Source organism: Prenolepis imparis, unplaced genomic scaffold, assembly GCF_030444845.1.
Source record: "Prenolepis imparis isolate NDT839.2.m4 unplaced genomic scaffold, iyPreImpa1.0 SCAF_3, whole genome shotgun sequence".
Lineage (NCBI taxonomy): Eukaryota > Metazoa > Arthropoda > Insecta > Hymenoptera > Formicidae > Prenolepis > Prenolepis imparis.
Window position 1 is genome coordinate 11,200,973 of NW_028141161.1, and position 16,066 is coordinate 11,217,038.

Below are 16,066 nucleotides of genomic sequence, written 5' to 3' on the forward strand. Positions count from 1 at the left end.
TAATTAAGCTAAAATAAAGACAACCGGATATCTATATCTATATATGTATATTGAGATAAGATTGCTCTAATAATGTATGTATTTGATTTGTTATAGGTTCTCGCAGTCAAATTCGCGCGCAGCTTATCAACAATAGTACCGAACGAATCGTTACTTCGTGTTTTCGATTATAGTTTTCTCATTGCGCAATGTACGCAAAATACGCGTGCGATTCACGCGTCGCGTCGGGAATGCCGTGTAAAGTTTCGCGTGTCGGGAGTGCCGTGTAAAGTGTCGGGCGATCGTAATTATTCGTGTTTTCGCGAGTGTCGTGAGTGCTACCATGAGAGGAGGAGGAGGCCCAGGGAGGCATCGGGCGACATCGGGGCAACTGTGAGGTATGCAAAAAAAACCATTTTTTTCTAAACTGCATTGTTTATTTAATAGTTAAGATATTCGAACGTTTCCAGACTTTCAAACACCCTGTATACACACACACATACATACATACAAATTAAAATACATACACACGTGTATATACATAATTTGAATATTTTGTTTTCAGATCAATGTGCTGTCTGCAACTGCGCTATTGCACGTATCGGTGAGTGAGATTTGATAAAATATTTTAAATAGTTTTCTGGCTTTTTATATTTTTCTCTGAAGGAATAAATCTTTGATGCTAAAATTGAAATATCGATTTCTGAAATTCTTTGTCTGAGATTGCAAGCTTTAAACTGTTTAATAAAGCAATCGTATAAATATCTAACAAAGTGAAATGCTTTTGAAATATTCAAGATACTAAAAATTGGACGTTTGATTCCTCTTTTATAAAAACCTTTTACTTCCCCCTGATTCTCGCACTTTTTGACTTTGAGACATTTCTTATTTATCCGCGCCGAAAGACTTCGATTTTTCGATTAAAAAAAATCAACTCAGCCGACATGGCGACGCCGAAATATTCGCGGGAGTATACAACGACTCTATTTAAGAATCAAGAATCCGATAAAGTTGCAACGGTTAGACGTCATGCCGGAAATCTAGGGAGTTATGTAAACTCAATTCCGAAGCGGCAATCGAATGCGTGGCGGAACCATTCGACTTTTCAACTTTCCGGCTACGGGACTTACAAATTGTTACAGAGCTTCGAAGTTTCATGTCGCGAAATCAATGACGATTACAATAGGCCGCCGCCTGTGACGTTGCTACATGAAAACTTTGCTCATGTTACTTACACTACCGAGCACTTCCGGACTTGCTCTCGAGGACACAATTTCGAAATTCTGACGCGACAATCTGTCCGAATCTTACTGACAAAATCCCTCTGCGATTCTTAACTTTCGTGCCATTTCTTTCTTGCGGAAGTACAGATGAGGCTAAAAGAGAGAGTCAACAGATCTTGAACAATATGTTAAAAATTTTGATTGTATTGCATTTAATCGGATTATACGTCAAATACGAAAATTCGGAACAATTCGTAAAAAGCAAGAAATTCATAAATTATTTTTTATAAATATAAGAATATGAGAAAAACTATTCAAAGATGATTTATTTATATTATATGATTAACATTTATAATTTCGATAGAAATAATTTGTTGACTCTGTTTATTTTTCTTAAACAATATAAAAAAGTCAAATTGTGTTCATTAATCTTTATCGCAAAATGTCTTTTATACATAAAACAAAAAATATATATTAATTAAATTTAATTAAATCTATGTATGACTTTCGAAACTATTGCTGTTTAAATATATGCAATATACGTATCTGTCCAGTGAAATAATAATTAATTTTAATCATAGTATATTTGACAATTCAAATACAATGACGATGCGTTTCGAAACTAATTTCGGATAACTGGTAAATTTAGCGCGCGCGACAGCAACCAAAATTGACGGGATCGGACATCGATAATCAACGTTAATGAGAAACAAGCTGTTCCTCTCGTAAAATATGGTCGATTAAGCTCTTAAAATTTTTGCAGGGTTTGCGTGTCGGAAACTACGTTCCTATCTCGACGTCCGTGTAGTGAGGTCTGCGATTTATGACTCGCAGTCTCCTGCCAGTCCTATTTTTCCATTCTTTCTTTCTTATATTTTTCCGGAGTCTTTTCCAACCTTTTCTTTTTGATCGTTAATGTCGTAAATAGCTCTTTTCTTTCTCGTTCGCTAATGTAAGATAAAATTGCAAGATTATTTTCAATTGTTTTGCTATAAATGCAAAAATATTCAATAATATAATAAGGTTGATGTATCTTCTCTTGACTTAAAATTCTGTGGTAAATTGTTGCTGAGTTTTCTTTAGCTACATTTTACTTGTACATGCCGGCTTTTTTACAAAATGAAAATTTTTGAAAATTTTTAAGATTAAATAAGATTATCTATGCATAAAGAGGCTAATTAATGAATAATTCAAGATTTAATTATTTAAAAACTCAAATTTGATGATAATTACATTAAAAAAATGTTAGAATATTATAAAACATACATATATTAAAATATTAAATATATATTAAATAAGAAAATGAAAGTTTCAAAATTTTAATAAATTAAAATAAAAATTAATTAAAATATTTTCAATGTTAATAATCGGCTTATATGTATATTTATTCGGCAAATCACGTATAATACATATAAAATGTGGAAATTGTGTTTGTACTTGGCAATGCTACGATTAAATATTTTAATAAAGAACGTGTGTGTGTGAAAAAAGCGGGAAGATGTGTAGATAACATTTTTTGCGTGCTAAAATTCCTTAAATATTTAGTGTGACCTGAAAATGAAAAGTTTTCAAACCTTAATTACTGGAAATAGGCCGTATTTGAGAGAACGTGCCTGAATAGCATCATTTAGAAGCATGGTATGCGAGAAATGCATTTATACCTTGCATTTTCCTGCACATCATTATTACATATTCTTCCTTAGCATCATGTTTTTCATAAAATTAATAATACGTTAATGTAAAAAAATATAAATAATAGAAATACAATAACATCGAACATGACGAAAATATATATATTTATATGTATAAAAGACATTTTGCAAGCAATTAATGCATAATAAATATCGGGAATAATTAAAGATTAATATAAACACAATTTGACATTTTTATTATTTTTATTAAAGATACAAGATAATAAAACAAGTTTCTGACTAAAATAAGTTAACAAACATACACATTTTTAAATTTTGATTTGTATACTGAGCATTTTTAATGTTTATCGGTGACTTATTTTACCGCAATTTATTATTGGAAAATTTTATCAAAATATAGCAGCGTTTATGAAAAATTGGGCAAATTGGGCATTGCCTTTATTGACGCATGGCATCGAGCTTGCTTTTCAAAAGAGAATCGCCTCGCATCGATTAACAGTGCCCGCATAAATTGGTCAAGCGAAAAATGGTTTCAAAAATAGAGGTTGCCTGAAAATTGCATGTATTAATCATGGATCGAGGAGCGGGCAAAGATTGAAATTAAATTTGACTCTGCATAACGGAGCACCCCCGATGTATCGCGGATAATCATTAAACAATAAATCGCATATTGTTGGCAATTAATCGCGAACAATGGACAACGCATTAATTCTAGTTTAAATAAGCGCCATTATAGTGAGAATTCATTTCGCATAACAGCAAACTGCATTTTCCTCCCCACACCATCTTGAGCTACTAGGAGCGTTCATATCAGTTCGCGGATGCAGCTGCAATAGAAGCAGCAGCAGCTTGCTGCCGCCGCCGGAGATAGAGCTCGACAAAACTAATTTCTCTCGGAAGAGAGCCGACTCCTTTTGTGCACTTTAAAGTATACTACTTCTCTTTTTCGAGTGAAATTAAAATCCCCGCATACCTTAGAGCACGAGAGAGCGCGAGAGAGCAACATATAGATTCACCTATTTCCAACGCCGCGCATAAACCAGGATCAAAGAATGCATACACACTTTAGGCATGCATCTATGCCGTGGCGTAATTCCAGTCCTGACCCATAAAAAAAGAGGCTAAAAGAGAAAACGAACGAAAAGGATAGAAAGGAGAGAAAAATGTAATCTGTTAGTATTATAGAACATATTGCATTCTGAATGGAAAATAATCACAGCTGCAAAATTGTAATTTTCAAATTAAAGCGTTATAAATTTCCTTTTGATTTTTTCAAATTAAAGTTCTTGATATAAAAAGAGTTATACCTTTTGCATGAAAAGTAAAACAAATAATTCGATAAAATTTTATATTGAGAGAAAAAAATCTTATTCTTTCTATCTGTAAAGTTAAAAAAGGAGAGAAAGAGAGAAATTGAGAAATAGAGAGGGAGAGAGAATATAAAGGGATAATGTATATATCCGTCGTAATTTATTATTATTAATTTTAGCAACGTAAATGTAATAAAACTCGTGCCCTGAATTAATTTTAATTAACAAGTAAACATAAAGATGTGAGCATAAATTTAAAAATTATAATACCGTGAGTGGAATTAAAACTATTTTAATTAAAAATTAGAGATAACATATAGATAAAATTAAAGAATATTTTACTTTATCTCTCAGTCTCTCTTATTCAACGCTATTCATTCTCGGGCGATCGTTGCCCGTGTGATTTTTATTAAGATTCGCGATTACTTTCCGACGACAATCTTTTTTTTGATTAAAAACGTGAAATTTTCAATCTTTCCACATATCCTTAAATCGCTCATATTTTAAAAGTCACAGACAAAGATCAGGTTGAAGAGAAGGAGAGGTGAGGCGGTTGTGTCGGTCGCACGCAAACCGGATACAGCACGGAGCCTGTTTTATAATGGCGTACGTCTTAAAGCCGATTTGTTGCATGCTCGTGGAGGTAGTCGCGCGAGATACGGCACGATTAAGGGTAAAAGTTTCCGTCGGGTTTCGCCGCTACGCTCGCGAGAAGAATCTCGCGTGCATCGAATGAGTCGCGGTGCACCCTCGAAAGTGAATATCCAGGAATTACTAGCAGCTAAAGAAGGCACACGCATATGTATTCTCTCTCTCTTTCTCGACTTTATCTGCCGGTTTATTTATGAAGCATAAACTCGCATTTCGCACTGCGTATATTCCTGCGAGGGTCCGCTGTTGTATTCGGGGGGATAATTCTCACGAATGTTCTCAGAGTTGTGAATTCGCGCGGAGGATGAGAATTGTTGCGCTGGAATGATATCTGCTGAGTTAACACGTGGCATATTACTTGAATATTCGATATAATATATGCTCTATTACCGTATATATGAATAAAGATTTTTTTATCAGTCGACAATTATTCAGATTTCCAGTAATTAATGTTAAAATAATGTTTCATTGATGTTTGTATGATACATATACATATTTTTTCAAGAATATTCAGCAACGAAATCTGAACTTATAAACTTTAATGATGCAAAAATGCTATTTTATATTTTCGCATATACGAGAGGCTTTAACGTATAATAAATATAAAATATCGACGAGCTTCTCGTTACATTGCGAATGCAAGCGATCGATGTAAATTGTGATCGCAATTACGCCGAGGAGATTTGCTTTTTACTCGGGAAAACATGGGAAAACCACCAATCAGCGAGTTGTTTTGTTTCGCTCGTAATCAGTCGAATAAACAGATCCTGTTACTGCATTATTGTCAGCGGAATTTACGTAGAAAAGGGATAACGACACGCACGCCGGCGCTTCGCATTAGCGGTGATTAATCAATTATGGACATTTAAAACCGGAATCATCAAAATGCTAATTTCCACGAGTCCGCGCACTATACCACGAATTCATTTGCTTAAATCAGCTGCGCAAAAGTTCGACGTTGATATTTACGACGTGTATATAATTAGGCATTGCGAGTTTATTTATAATAAATGCATTACATTCGTCATTATTTTCTTGTGTATTAAAAAGATTTATTTTAGTCTGATTGCATTATATATCGTAATCAAAATAACATCATTAAGGTTACTTTGAATTTATATTTTCATTCTTTCATATAGGTTTTATATTGACAGAAGAAATTTATAGCTATATAATAAATATTTAATTACTCTGAATACGCGCAATTTTTTATTTGATAAATTAAAAGAATATGTAAATCGTAGAAAAAATTGAATCTATTTTTTTATAATTGCATTAAGTAATACAATATTATTCGATAATGAAATCAGAAAATTATATTTATTATATAATAAATTGTATAATTCTAATTTTAAATTTTCTCGAATTGCATATGTTATATGAAACTTTTTTTTTAATGTGAACTTGTTTTATTAAATTATTAAAATATTGTACTTTTATATTTATGAAGCAATAAGTTATGAATTACATTTTCAATTATTCATATTCTAGTTTTAAAGAATACAGATTATTCTAACAATTTCATGTTTTTAATCATAATTTAATTTTTTTTATATTTAAAATAATTATCAACGCCTTTATTAAATTGGAAAAACCGGTGAGGAGTTTTGCAAGATATATAATGTACAACTTTATTCGCCACTTTTGATGTCGCGCATTACACTTTTGCAAACTTTCATGACAGTTTTTTTAGCATTTCCTTTCTTCCGTTAATTGTTGTTATATAAAAATGAATCTCTACAGAACGCGGATATGTCTACAACAATAATCGATTTGGATGTTTTGAGTGAAAAAAAGTCTTGTTTTATTTTTCTTTTTATCAATTAAGATGAAAGTTAAGTAGGTCGGTTGCAATTCCCAAAGTTTCCAAGTTGGTGAATGCCTTCTCTTTTCTCTCCGCCCCCTTATCCAGCCCTTCTTCGATCTGGTCCGGGCAGATACGAATCGGTAGGGAACAGTATCCATAGCATCGTTCCTTATTCCTACGAGGAGAGGGACGAAACCCTGTTGCCCGATTGCCGAGGGCTGACCCGAGGCTCATTTGGCTCCTTCTGATTAAACTCGAGTCAGCACAATGTTTACGTTACCCGGCGTTCTTCTCTTCCCTTCCACTTCCGGCGTTCTCCATTATTCGCGAGATTACTCATTTTCCGAGCAATTTAACTCCTCAAAACTCACGCAAACGTGCGCGCGCGCTTATCTCGCAAAATTCCATTTTCGCGACATTCGTCGTAATGCTCGATTTAATACACAACGTAATGCTTTTGATAGCGCGCGAGCTCGAAGACACTGCGAGTTCGTGCGAATTTGTCTGCGTGATTTCGAGGCGAACGCGACGACAAACGATGCTTATGAGACGACTGTCCCCGCTTTACCGTTTCCTCGCCTCCGGACTTTCTCTTTGTTGGCTCCCGGGATTACTTATTCCACAAGGAATTCAATCTCCCAATGCGCGGATTCGTCTTGCGCGCGTTACGCGCCGCGCTACTCGCATTTCCTCGCCAAATCAGGCGGAAGGCGTTTTCTCGAGCAAGGAAATCGCAATTTTCGTCTGTGACGTCAGAATAGAGAATTGTCATTTTTTTTTATTCCGCGAAAGAGATGTGTTTTAGCAAAAGGCAACGTAAAAGGTTTCCTGATAATATCATAAATTTCAATTTGTTTAACCGTACTTCTGTAAGTGCAAACATTTTTTTATTATAATAATGAATTAAGAATTTCGTTGAATAATAAATAAAGAGCAAGTAAGTGAGAGTCTCTCTTTTTATATCGGAAAATTACTCTCGTTGAAGTTGCTTTTGTATAATTAAGATCGTTAATGTTATGAATGATTTATATATTATTTATGAGACATAGAATATACTATATTATAAAGACGAGAAATACAAATTATAATTTCTTTCTCTCTTTTCTCTTTCTTATTTTTTTCAAATAAATTAAGTATGCTGCTTTTATAAAAGTAGCTTTGACTATAATTCTCATTTTGGATATTGCACAGCTTCTTCTTTCACATAAAGATTAATAACTCAGGAACCAAGATCGTGATTCAACCGAGTCATTCGTGATGAAGTTGATTTAATAAGCAGAGCAGGTATAAGGACCGAATTTATAGATAAAACTTCGCCGATGTAGTTTCTGAACTCTGTGAACTCTATGTAATCTCGTTGATTAAAAGGGGAGACCGTGTTTCACATTAAGTGCAAATGTTTGCTGTTACTGTTCATAATTGAGCTACGATTGGTATAACTGTATTGCACATAGTATTCATAACATAACAAGCATTTGCAATATATATGATAAGCTAATGCGACTATTATACATACATCTCTTTCTGATATATAAATTTCTCAATATAATTAGTAAAATGCAATACAATGAATAAATATAATACAGATGCAAATTACGGCACGTAATTTCCTATAGAAAAAAATAAAAATAATTGGCCGTAAAGATAGTAATATTTTCTCTCTTATTTTGAAATAACATAATGCATTTAATTCATTATCTAGTAGGTAGTGAAATTTATACATATAATAATTTATTGTACACACGTTATTATATATACAAAAGTGCAATTTTAGTATTATATTTATAAAAATATCGGAGAGAGATTTTTTTCGTTTTTCTCTATTTTTCTACCAAATCAAGAAAATGCAACGTATTCTTTTTTTTTTGCATTTTCTTCTCGCTTATAACAATTTGCATTTAAAATTTTGTTTTCGAAGGATTTTGATAAATCAATAAGCGATCACGAAATTTCCGGTGGAAAGAAAACTATTCGCGAATATGATAGATGAGATGTCAGAATTTACCGAAAAGGGAACACAAGAATGACATAATTGAAGACCACGATTGTCGAGAAGATCAACGAATTGTCGTCGATTTCACCGTTGCATTGTTTTTTTTTTTTTTAGGCAATTTTTAATTAAAGCATTATCTAATATTTCAATTTCTTGACTTCAATTAAAGTATTAAATAACTGGACATAAGATTTTTTCGCTTTATTCTTCTTTTTTATAATAGATTTGATTCTAGATACAATAGTTAAGATTAATAATTGAGATTAATCATAATAGTTAATTTTTTTGTGTCAAGAAGTTGTGAAAAAGTTAATGACATAAAATGCTTACACGAGAAATTTCGTGAAAGAATTTCGAATTATTAGTCATCAGCAAAATTTATTCAACGGAGAACAATTTATTAATACGCAGGATATATATTTTAATTTTATGCTCGCGCTTTCTCAGGTGGAATTTTATTCCGTTTCTTATCGATGTGCAGGCAGTTATTGGAAAGAATCCGGTGATTTATTACACCATTCCTGCTCGAATGTTCCAAGGGTCGAGTTAGAAGGAGAATGCGCAAGCGAGGGATTCTTCTTTAGTAAAAGGGCTGTTTATCGGAAATGTTTTTATAAGCATCATCGGATTTACCTTTCTCGAATAAATTAAGTCTTTGTAAAGCGGAGCTTTTTTTAATGGCCTAAACGTATCATTAAAAAAAAACTTATTTTACGTTTTTAATTGTATGAATAGTACTTAATTTAAAAAATCTATAGCAGTTTCTGATTCTAGAAAATTTGCAAATAAATTGTGATTAAAAATGTTTATCTTTCTAATAAATTAATATTCATGACTTCTATGTTAAATTGCAATATAGAAATAACGAATTAACAATTTAGAAGATTAAAGATTTGAAAACTTAGGGAGACATAAATAAGTGAGTTCTTTTAAATTCTAAACAGATCAATTTTTGCGACTTGTGTGAACGATGGAAAATCTTGAATCCGATATCATCGTGAAAGAAAGAATTCAAAAATATTTTTCCGCTAACTGCCGTGACGCGTGTTAGATCCACACTTTTATTTCATTGTTGAGGAAGCATGTCGGAAGTTGTACGCTTCGACTTTACCGCCACGCGACTTCCGCATTACGTTAAGAATTGCATTGGAAGAATTTGTTGCCTGGTTCCTCTGCACTGATTCCCCAGCGGAAATCGGGTCAGATAAAATGTGGAAACCGTCGAAAATTTCATAACATTTCATGCGTGTCGCAACCATATCCCACAAAAATGCGCTTTGCTCTTTTTGTCAGCTCTCCCCGCGGGACTATTTTGAAATGTTCCTATGACTCGTGACATAGAAAATTTTGATATATTTGATGATATGTGAATGGGTAATTCTGTTCTCTTTGTATTTCAATGTTAAAATCGGATAATTAAATGTAAAATTATATGAAAAGGTTTGAATTAATTGTTCTTATTTTCTTATTTTCTGAATTGTCACTTTTTTTGAAATTTGAAATATTTAAAGATATCTTTGTCAAATAATCTTAAGGTACCTATGTGTATTGGCTAATTACGAAAAATATTTTTTATTTTTTGTCAATCGTTACTGAACTGAAAAATAGGTACGCCTGAACATCAATAAATTTGATTCATGGATACGATTTGAAAATTAATTTGTTTGAATAATGTGATCCGTCTAGAATAAAACGGAAATCCTACGAAATGATGGCGGGATGCAAAAGGGGAAGCAAGAGCTTGTGAAAACAGTAAAGCGACCCTCGGATTCGATGGTCCGAGAATATCCGTGTGACAATGAGAAATGTCTTCGGCTACTGCGCGTGTAACGTACAGGCGAACATGTAGTACGAGCTCGTACTTTATGCGTATAATGATATCTATGGGAAAACATACGTACGTGTCTGACAGTAGTACGCCATATGTAAACTTGTAATATAACGAAACTTTACGTATAATTAACGAAAGAATTCCTTTATCCATGAAAAATTAATTTTTAATTGTAATAAAATGCTACACACACACATATATATTTTATTTAATATAAAATATATATATTTTATATTTTAATTAATATTTAAAAATATTATTTCGTTGAAATCGACGCACCGACATCCGCGTACGGCTCGAATAGCCTATCTATTACCGATTTATATTTAAAAATATTAGTTAAAATTAAATGGCATTTAATTATTATTTTCATTTCTTAAAAAGAGATGGGACTAGATTAATTTAATTTTAATATTTATGGAAATGAATTTAATGCTTTATGAGCTTAATACTTAGAAATTAATCTTTATAATTGAACTTAGTTATTGTTTTACTAAAAACAACAGTGCAGAAAAAAAACAATTTATATGAATGATAGATTTTATCGGAAGGAGTACAGAGATGTGTGTTGAATTAATTTAAATTTTTTTTACTGGGAGGGTTTGAAATAACACGAAGATAAATTTTAGATAATTTTATATTTCTATTATTTGTACAAGTAATATTATTAAAAAGGAAACAGGAGCTAATAGCTACATAACTTTTTTCTTTGAGCGTTCTACAATTTTGCACGTACGAATTATATTGTTGAATTTTACATAAATTCTCGCAAATGAAAAATCTCCCCAAAAATCGTTTCACGAATCGTGCTAGCCTCATATTCCGCTATATTATTTAATTATTACCGTTAACTTATATGTTTTGATCACGACGCCGATCACATGGAATAACGCTCGCTCGTTTGGAAACGCGCACAGGCGAATTATCGGTACAAATAAGCGGATGTAAATACCGTGACGACTTAAATCGCGCTCGGCCGCACATGAATTCACGTTTTACGCAGTCGGGGCGCGCCGTGGAATGCACCAGAATCGCCGTATTATAATAATCTATCGCATCCATTCCGTAGCTATGTAAACCTAGCACCCGACTTTTTAAAAATTAATTTTTTAAAACGGAAAATGATAGCATTTCGTTTGTAGTTGTTTGTAGTAACAATAATTTTGTTTGTAGTTCTATCAATTAATAAATAAAAAAAATTTTTTAAATGACTCGCACCCGACATTAAGATATCGCAAATCTAAAAAAGACTGCGCAAGCGGATTTGCGATATCTCAATGTCGGGTGTGAGTCATTAAAAAAAATTTTTTTATTTATTAATTGATAAAACTACAAACGAAATTATTGTTACTACAAACAACTACAAACGAAATGCTATTTCCGTTTTAAAAAATTAATTTTTAAAAAGTCGGGTGCTATAGGTTTACATAGCTATCATTTTATATATTTTGTTTATTTAAATAATATTTTTAGGCGCGTCTCCACCTCGCTTTCAATGTATTCGCGACTTTCGATCACATAGGTGCAATTAAACTGACCAGTCTGTGGGGTTACTATTTAGGCTCGCAATGCAGGGCTGTCAAGATTAATAAAGAATCATTTTATATATTTCGCTTTTTTAAATAATATTTTTAGGCGCGTTTCCACCTCGCTTTCAATGTATTCGCGATTTTCGATTACGTAGGTGTGATTAGACTGACCAGTCTCTGGGCTTACTACTTAGGCTCGAGATGCAGAGCTGTAAAGATTAATAAAGAATAACTTTATATATTTCGCTTTTTTAAATAATATTTTCACACGCGTTTCCACCTCGCTTTCAATGTATTCGCGACTTTCGACCACGTAGATGCGATTAGGCTGACAAATCTCTGAGCTTACTACTTAGGCTCGCGATGCAGGGCTGTCAAGATTAATAAAGAATCATTTTATATATTTCGCTTTTTTAAATAATATTTTTACACGCGTCTCCATCTCGCTTTCAACGTATTCGCGACTTTCGACCACGTAGATGCGATTAGGCTGACAAATCTCTGGACTTACTACTTAGGCTCGCGATACAGGACCGTAAAGAGTAATAAAAAATCATTTTATATATTTCGCTTTTTTAAATAATATTTTCACACGCGTCTCCATCTCGCTTTCAATGTATTCGCGACTTTCGACCACGTAGATGCGATTAGGCTGACCAGTCTCTGGACTTACTACTTAGGCTCGCGATACAGGACCGTAAAGAGTAATAAAGAATCATTTTATATATTTCGCTTTTTTAAATAATATTTTCACACGCGTCTCCATCTCGCTTTCAATGATTTCGCGACTTTCGACCACGTAGATGCGATTAGGCTGACCAGTCTCTGGACTTACTACTTAGGCTCGCGATACAGGACTGTAAAGATTAATAAAGAATCATTTTATATATTTCACTTTTTTAAATAATATTTTCACACGCGTTTCCACCTCATTTTCAATGTATTCGCGACTTTCGACCACGTAGATGCGATTAGGCTGACCAATCTCTGGGCTTACTACTTAGACTCGCGATACAAGGACCGTAAAGATCAATAAAGATCATTTTATATAAATTTCGTTTATTTTAAATATTTTTACACGCGTCTCTGCCTTGCGGCCGCTCTCAACGTATTCGTATACTTCCGACTACGTAGGTGTGATTGGGCTGACCAATCTCTGGACTTACTACTTAGATTTGCGATACCAGGACCGTAAAGATCAATAAAAATCATTTAGCTATGTGAACCTAGCACCCGACTTTTTAAAAATTAATTTTTTAAAACGGAAAATGATAGCATTTCGTTTGTAGTTGTTTGTAGTAACAATAATTTCGTTTGTAGTTTTATCAATTAATAAATAAAAAAAATTTTTTAAATGACTCTCACCCGACATTGAGATATCGCAAATCTGCTTGCGCAGTCTTCTTTAGAATCGTTTGTAGTTATTTGTAGTGATTTTCCTTTCGTTTGTAGTTGAACGGTTCAAAAGTTATAAACAATTGTTTATTCATCCAATCGCTAACTTTGTCAATTTTTAAGATTTTTTAAATCCGTTTGAGCAGTCTTCTTTAGAATCGTTTGTAATTGTTTGTACTGATTTTGCTTTCGTTTGTAGTTGAGCGGTTCAAAAGTTATAAACAATTGTTATAACTTTTGAACCGCTAAACAACAAACGAAAGCAAAATCACTACAAACAACTACAAACGATTCTAAAGAAGACTGCGCAAGCGGATTTGCGATATCTTTAAAATTAACAAATTTACCTCTTGGACGAATAAACAATTGTTTATAACTTTTGAACCGCTCAACTACAAACAAAAGGAAAATCACTACAAACAACTACAAACGATTCTAAAGAAGACTGCGCAAGCGGATTTGCGATATCTTTAAAATTAACAAATTTACCTCTTGGACGAATAAACAATTGTTTATAACTTTTGAACCGCTCAACTACAAACAAAAGGAAAATCACTACAAACAACTACAAACGATTCTAAAGAAGATTGCGCAAGCGGATTTGCGATATCTCAATGTCGGGTGCGAGTCATTAAAAAAATTTTTTTTATTTATTAATTGATAAAACTACAAACGAAATTATTGTTACTACAAACAACTACAAACGAAATGCTATCATTTTCCGTTTTAAAAAATTAATTTTTAAAAAGTCGGGTGCTAGGTTCACATAGCTTCATTCCGTTCTTCGATACGCCTTTAGATCTATCTGTCTCAATTTATAGCGGGGTTATCATCAGACTGAAAGAGAGACAGAAAGGGAGTGTGTGTGTGTACAAGAGAGAGAGAGAGAGAGAGAGAGAGAGAGAGTGAAAGAGCCAAAGCATGAATTGCAGAATGAGAATTTACGATAATTATGCCGCGCACTCTGGCTGAGTGTTGATCATTCGACGAATAAATTTAATTTTAATTTTGCCGACTGCACTGCGATATGTTTATTTAATGATATTGGAATTTTTGTTTTAAAATTTTCTATTAAGCAGAAATTGATGGATTAAAAAGATACCGTTAAAAAAGCATTTATGAATGTATCATGTCTCATGATTGGTCCGCGCATAGCGGACAATAAAACGAGCATGGATTAAAAAGTTGAACGTTTGCGCAGTTATTTTTTTAAAATATATTTTTTCGTTTATTTAAATTATTTTTCGAGATGGAAGAAAATAACGGAAGCTCAGGAAAAACAATAACGCGAAATCGCGTCGAATTTGCAATCCGTGTATCATATGCATTAATCCAATCGATTCTTTATATAGATCGATGGCCCGTTTATCGATATACAACGGAATTTCCGTCGAATGCACCGGAATCACTGTATTATGGTAATCGATTGCCCATTTGCTTTCGCGATACGCGTCTTTACGTTCTTTCCGGACCATACAAGCGTATTATGATCGAACGTCGCCGTAATGTTCGCAAAAATTTCTATGGATCGTAACGCGTGGCGAACATGCATTCGGCTATGAAAGCTCCATTGCACCGCGTATATATTCACTTCTTTCTCGTGATAACATAAAATGCATGTGCCGTACGAGTTAACATTATATCGATAATAAAAGAAGAGTTTTTATTATACATATTATATATCTTTATATATTTAATCTCTCTTAAAATCATATTAGCGCAAAAATTTTACTAGAATATACTGAAATGCAAAAAGACAAAAATGAATGTATAGAAATAACATGTAATATATTAATATTTTCTGAACTGAATCAAATATGAGATATGCTCATATGTACAGTATTTAATAACAGCGTTATAAAAAGTATAGTAAAAGAATATTAAATAATGTGAGGTTTTTTAACCGATCTGATTTTTCGCGAGTTTATCATCTTTGTCGTTGCTGTAACTTCGATAGAGGAATCGCATCTCGACCGAAAATTCGTACGTCCATCATTTATTCTTTAGGCTTCGGGATCACGTAGGTCCGGCAATAAAAGTCGCGCGACGGGAATAAAGCTCGTGTCACTCTACTTGCACACCAAGAATAAGTCCTTGGAGTTAACGGAACTCCGGGAATTTTGACGCGACAGAAGTAGTAAGCGCTTATTGCATCGTGTCTCGTCGCATAGCGGTGAACTCCTTTTAGAAGGAGCAGTTTATTCGCGTTCTCGCTGCGCATTACGACAATTTCAACGTGCGTGATAATGACGAGTATCGCGTCACTTCCGGTCGAAGAATATATCTCGCCAAGTTTTGCGCGCGCCTGCGACTGCTAAGTTAAGGAACCCCGCCCGAGGACTCACACTCTCTAACGAGGATGTTTGCAGGATGATACAACTTTATGTTGTCGTACTCGGTGCGGAAACGATGTGCAGAAAGTCGCGAGTTTCTTTGGATTGTCGAGAGATTCTCAAGTGGAATTAACGTTGTAGATTTCTATATCGCAAACTCTGCTTATCTTTTCAAGTTTTCCCTTATCTTAATACAGGATATATATAAAAGAGAGCGATATTTTTGAATTATTTGACAGCAAAATGTGAACTGCATAATGAGGAATTTAGGGCTTGATTTTGCATCTGTTTGAAAACATGTTATCTCAAATACATTGCGCATTTAATTAATATTAATTACATAATATTAATGTGTAATATTAA

The 16,066-nt window shown here is 33.3% G+C and overlaps 1 protein-coding gene across 1 annotated transcript in view; it reads left to right on the forward strand.

Annotated features, from left to right (window-relative positions):
• The first annotated feature begins 544 nt into the window (after positions 1–544).
• Positions 545–16,066, forward strand: part of LOC145934586 (nephrin) — a 223,454-nt gene continuing 207,932 nt past the window's right edge. The window contains exon 1 of the mRNA XM_083035178.1: positions 545–583. The gene's annotated coding sequence lies outside the window, so the exon portion shown is untranslated. The remainder of the gene's footprint in view (positions 584–16,066) is intronic.